We start from the raw sequence: 6,000 nt of genomic DNA, 5'->3' as shown, positions 1-6,000 counted from the left end.
TATGGAAACTCAGAAAGATAAATCTGTAATATTTTGCTAAAACCGAATGACTTTATTGAAGAATGTATTCTTACGTGTCGCATCGCCATCTCCGAAACCCACGAACCACTTTGCAGAAATAAATGAAAGTCCTGATAAAAGAGCGTACATGGACTTATTTTTGAGGGGACGTTTATCGCAGACTTCTAAATCCAGCCGGTAGTGTCCGCACGTTTCTGACGGCCGGGTCAGGTACAGGTACTAGGCCGTCAAAAACGTGCGGACACTGCGGGCTGGATTTGGCTGGATCACGTACCTACGTGATGCAGATAGATAAAGTGTGCACAAGATACATGAGTCCCGCTCTCGTCGGGTTGTTGTGTGCTGTGGTCACGCCTTCAGTCAAGAGGATAGGAAAGATAAATTCAAAATTTTAACTTACCTTAAGCTAAGAGTTACTTCTCCTTATATGTCAATTAGTATTTTTCTGTATACGTCTGACACTATTCATAACAATCGTAATTTAACATTGACAAGCAACAAACGAATGCTACTGTGCGACTGCAGTTGCACGCAGCAGTCGCCGCCGCTGCAGTAATGTCGCAACGGTAGTGTAGCAAAATTTGTAGGTAGACTATGACATCGTTATGCTTAATAGCTTCGTCAAGTCAAATCCTTTATAATTTCAGGCTTTTCTACACAGCACAGAACTTGGCACCCATATAGATCTCAATACTTTTATCGGGGAGCGAACAATATTTATTTATTAAAATACAGTGGTATTATTAAAAAATAGTCTCAGCCCCACAAAACTCAACAATGGGTTTGATAGTTATAGAACTAAAAATAACTTATAGAACCGGTGGTTTGACGGCCGGTCTGGCCTAGTGGGTAGTGACTCTGCCTATGAAGCCGATGGTCCTGGGTTCGAATCCCGGTAAGGGCATTTATTTGTGTGAAGAACACAGTTCCTGAGTCATGGGTGTTTTCTATGTATATAAGTATTTATATACCAGGTGCCCGCGAGCATTGCTATTCCCGTAGTAGGTATTAATTCTAGGAACGGATAGTTGGCCTGAAGTCACAGCCATTGTGATGTAAGCATGATAAACTGGTGTCAAGGAATCCGCTGAATTGAGCTGGGCATTGTGAATTTCATCTCGCTTTGTGTGGTAGGGCACAGCCAGTGGATGTCATTCCAGATCTAGAGCAGAGCCCAACTGGGGAAGTACCTTACAGAAAACCGCAGCCAAATAACACTAGACCCTACTCATAGTGTTGTGTTCCTGCCGGTAAGTAAGGTTGCCAGAGCTCAACGAGGGGGGGGCGGGTTTAGGGTCGGTAACGCGCATGTAACTCCTCTGGAGTTGCAGGCGTACTTAGGCTACGGAGACTGCTTACCATCAGGCGGGCCGTATGCTTGTTTGCCACCGACTTAGTATAACAAAAAGAGCTCTAGGCAGCTATGGTTATTTATTGCAAGTAGGTATTTATGTTTTAAGCTAACTGGTAAAATATTGCAATTGCTATTGTTTTTCACCTTGTTTTTTTTGACATTAAATTTTGTTTGCCAAAAGACAAAATACGACACAATCTGCTCACACACACACACTACAAACAGTAGGTACACTTTACTTTAATTGATGTTTAACTACAATAAATGTTTTAATTTTAAGAACAATAGCTTAAGTTATATGAATATTATCTACTCGTACCTACATTAAGAAAGAGCGGGTTCTCCTGATACAGGTATACATATACTTCTTACTAAGAGGGCTCATCCAATTGTTGTCAAAATGTATAATGTTTAACCTAATAAACTTTTTCATTTTCATTTGTTTAATAAGAAATTTTCTTCTATTTATCTTAAGACTACTAAATTAATTATGGGGGCGCCTATGTGTGACCGAGAATCTGTATGCTTCATCTATTTAGTAAGTAGGTAATTAAGTGATATGCGCATCTAAGCTGTGATAATCTTAAAAAGAGGCTGAGTAGAATAACGTTTGGGGCACCCTCTAATGACACTACGTGTCGTTACGCCTTAAAACCCTCTTCCATAGATGGCGCCGATTACGCAGACTGGCGCTAGCTACGATGACAATGGTACAAGCGGGAGCTTATAGATGGCGCGTCATGTTTCAGTAAACTCTCGCAGTGCGCCGACCCGTACCGACTCATACCAATGCAAGATACGCTTCCGCCTACACATTATGTTTAGGTATCCCTCTCCTATCGTAGCCGTATGGAGTCAGTACGGTCGGTACGGCACGGGTGTCGACCGTCGTACTCAATTACTGAACGGGCTGCGTTTCAGTGTGCAATGAATCTTACCGGAATGTGCATTGAAGGCTCTTAGGATCACAAACGATAATTTTGTTCAATTCTAAACATTCCTTAAGTGAAATTACATTCGGTCCTATAAGAAGTTTCAAGTTGTTGGATACAAAATCGTGTTTACTTTACAGACAGTGAGTGAACTACCTATATGTTTTGAATTGTGACGGGTGGCGTGGTATGATGGTAAGTTTAAAATGTTTTGTAGTTCATATGTTGAAACGTGACTTATTGAATATTGAAAGATCAAGATAATTTTCTTCATAGTTGCTAATTACAGCTGTATCTTACCATATAGGTTCTATACCTAGATACCTACATGTAATATGTACATTTATTTGGAGTAATAAATGAGATTAGGACACCTATTGTACCTTATATTTTAATGACAGTAATATGATTCTCAATATACCTAATGCTTTCAAGAATTTATTTATAGCGTACCTACTTATGGAGTACCTAGGTACTCCCGTTTCATTGTAGAATGCGGCTTTGTTTCATCCAATGACAATTGTGTAATTTTGACATAGATAACTACTTATACCTACTATTATATAAAAAAAAAGGAGTAAAGTAACAAAATCCTTTCCATTTGCCTATGCAATAGCAATAAATAGCTCGCCAAGTCGTGCACTGCTGCACCGGGCACTTTCTAGAGGAACGGTAGGTAATACGAGGATGTATTGTGATTTTGAATCCTTCAATAATTCAGGTGCAATTATAGCAACCCCCGATTATAATATGCATTAAACTTTTTATAAAGATCGGTGCTATTTTCGTATACCTCCATCACCCATATGAGAGGATCCGTTAGTTACTTTTTCAGTTCAGGACGCATTTTTGTTTTTGCTTGATACCTATTTCTCTATATTTAAAATCAATATAAGTAATTTTCATTTGTATCTTAGTGCAATTTTTGTCAATACATTAATAAGGTGCTAAAACTAAAATTAATCGCACGATAAAATGATATGGCGCGTCAAGAGAGTGTGCACAGGTCTCTAAAACCTCTTTTCAGGGGGTGTGAAATGTGTAATAGAATCACGTTAGTCTTGCAGGGGTTCAACAGTCGCCGCAGGGCGGGATCAATGGTCGCACTCGTAATAAACGCACCGTTCCGCTGCTGTCATGAATTTGTAATTTTTCTTATTCCATACATTATATTTTACGCCATCCCACACAAGATTGTGTTATAGTAAAAATTTTCTTATTCCATACATTATATTTTACGCCATCCCACACAAGATTGTGTTATAGTAAACTAGCAAAATTACGCAATTTCCCGCTACAGGTGCTTAGGAAGGTAATATCACCAGTGACAGAAAGCGTGTGGGCGCCTGATTTACTTCGCTGCACAGAAATGGGTAGGTGGTGGTGGTTTACATACTAAGGCGAAAAACAAGGTAGTGAAAAAATATCTTTTACTGTTAAAAGTGCTATATTTGATACGTATAACTGACCTGATTTGGACATAATTACTCGCTATCGTGTGCGTAACTTACTTTCTATGCATCTTGTAACCTGTAAATCTATGAAATGTACCCGGCTGGTTACATAATACCTAGGGATGTAGTAAAGGAAAGAAAACACAAGAGTTCACTTGATAGTTGTTTTATTTCTTCTTTCAAAACTCCTACATACCCTAAAAATTCAACTTCTAGCTCAGACTGCTAACGGTAGAGCTGTTGGTTCATTCATATCTGTATTCTTACACTATAGGATAAATCACCAACAAACTACATGTTTAATTAAATTTTATTCTGGTAATTATTATATGAAAAGTTACACCTAAGCATTAAATTTGGCAAGCAACACTGTCCATCAGACCTCAGTAAACCTTGATTATGATATTAAAATTATTCATTATAAATGTGACAAAAGCAAAAGGTTACCGATCTATGACAATGACAAAACTTGTTCTACAAGTAAACTATGAGCTTCTTAAGGGCTACCTAAGGGTTTTCTAAGGGTTTCAAAAGGATTTCCTAAGGTTTTCAAAGGGCCAACACATACCTGCTGCCACAGACGATGTTTATTCCTCCGAATTAACTCCTCTGCATTCCGCCTGACGAACAAGACAGACGACAGAAAAAGTCTGCTGCAGTCAAAATTAGCATTTGGGTTGGAACTCGTAACAATGGCCGTGAAGGCGTCCCGAACTGGACGAAGAGAAGACCCGTCTCTTACATCAGCCTGCCACGCTCAAGGGCACGCTCCTCTTTCCTCAGCAACTTGGCAAAGGAAAGCAACATTTGCCTCGACCTATTAAAATCTGGAAAGAATAAATTACTTAGTCTTCCGAATTTGGATTAAGCTGGTTTGCAATGAAAACACTTTGTGAGAATTGCTTACCCAGAAACCATATCTGAATCTCCGGAACTATATAATATACTCGTATGGCGACAATAAATTTCCACGCTGAGTTTTATAAATATCTATTTTAATTTTGTAACAAATCAATATTCTCACACAAACCAATGCCGTCTTTTCTTCTCCTTCTTTTTTTCCCTACATTTCAAATTTAGTGCTCTTTTCAGCCAGAACTGTGTGTTGTCAGTCAAATTGTGCTACCTTTTAAAACATGTAGGTTTCATTACCTAACGACACAATATCCAGAAAAAAAAATGCTGAAATACAACTATTTATATTTGTAACTAAACTAATTAAATTAAATCATGTTTCATATTTCTAAAAAAAAATATAACACTAAGAGAAATAAAAAGAAACAACGAAGTTATTACGCTAACACCACTAGATGGCGCTATGTGACAATCTTACTCGTACTGGCATTAATAGTGCGAGCGAGATATATAAAAAGCAAATTACGCACACGTTAGCGAATATGTCAGTGTAAAAGTCGTAGTAGCTGTACATACCTACTTATTGATTAGATGCTACATGTAAATGCCTGGGGTTCAGCAACAGTGCATATAAAATAAGTAGGCATTTGACTGGTAAACAAGCGCTTTTTGACCGGGAGTAAACTCCTCAAATTCGTATTAGAGAGTCTATATGAGTTATTAGTCCGTGAGTTAAAAGCACGTGATGAAACCTAATTTTCGAAACATCGCTTGCCCAGCAGTGCGCGCTATCGTACCGGCCAGCCGGTAGACTAAACAATGTGTGCAGATATTTGCATGCTTATGAATCCCATTTCAATAGAACAATATAAAAATGCATTTACTTATTAGGTGTCTAAAAGTTGGGAGCGAAAAACAAATTCCGTACAAATTTTTGAATGACTTTTTTTTAAGAGGGGAAATGCATTTCGCATACCACCCAGGCGCGAGGACGGGCCTGGGATGGTTATGTGGGAGTGGGACACTAAAACCCCTCTGTTGCCGCCTCCGTGCTACAGGGCGAGGTCCCGGGAACGCCGAAGTACTCTTCCGCAACGCGCTTACCTAACATAACCTAACGAAGGGGTCGTTTGATTTTTTAGCTTTTTATTTATTATAAAAGTTAGGCGCATTCAAAAAAATGTATGGAATATGTTTTACGCTCCTAACCTTTAATACATCAAATTGTGTAAAAATATTTTTGATAATGGCTAGAGAGAAAAATTGTGACTTGGTTTGTATAAAGTAGCGGTCGTCCGCTATCCTCTTAAGAATAGTAAATAATAGTGCTTTAAGGAATATATATAGTAGTATTTTATCTACACATATATCATAAACCCTCTAT

The 6,000-nt window shown here is 38.4% G+C and overlaps 1 protein-coding gene across 1 annotated transcript in view; it reads left to right on the top strand.

Moving 5' to 3' along the window:
- The first annotated feature begins 1,956 nt into the window (after nt 1-1,956).
- Nucleotides 1,957-6,000, top strand: part of LOC133515774 (amyloid beta A4 precursor protein-binding family B member 1-interacting protein) — an 86,322-nt gene continuing 82,278 nt past the window's right edge. The window contains exon 1 of the mRNA XM_061848368.1: nt 1,957-2,502. The gene's annotated coding sequence lies outside the window, so the exon portion shown is untranslated. The remainder of the gene's footprint in view (nt 2,503-6,000) is intronic.

This window comes from Cydia pomonella, chromosome 1 (assembly GCF_033807575.1).
Source record: "Cydia pomonella isolate Wapato2018A chromosome 1, ilCydPomo1, whole genome shotgun sequence".
NCBI classification, from domain to species: domain Eukaryota; kingdom Metazoa; phylum Arthropoda; class Insecta; order Lepidoptera; family Tortricidae; genus Cydia; species Cydia pomonella.
Note: the sequence above shows the minus strand (reverse complement) of the source record. Positions and strands in the feature narration are given on the sequence as shown.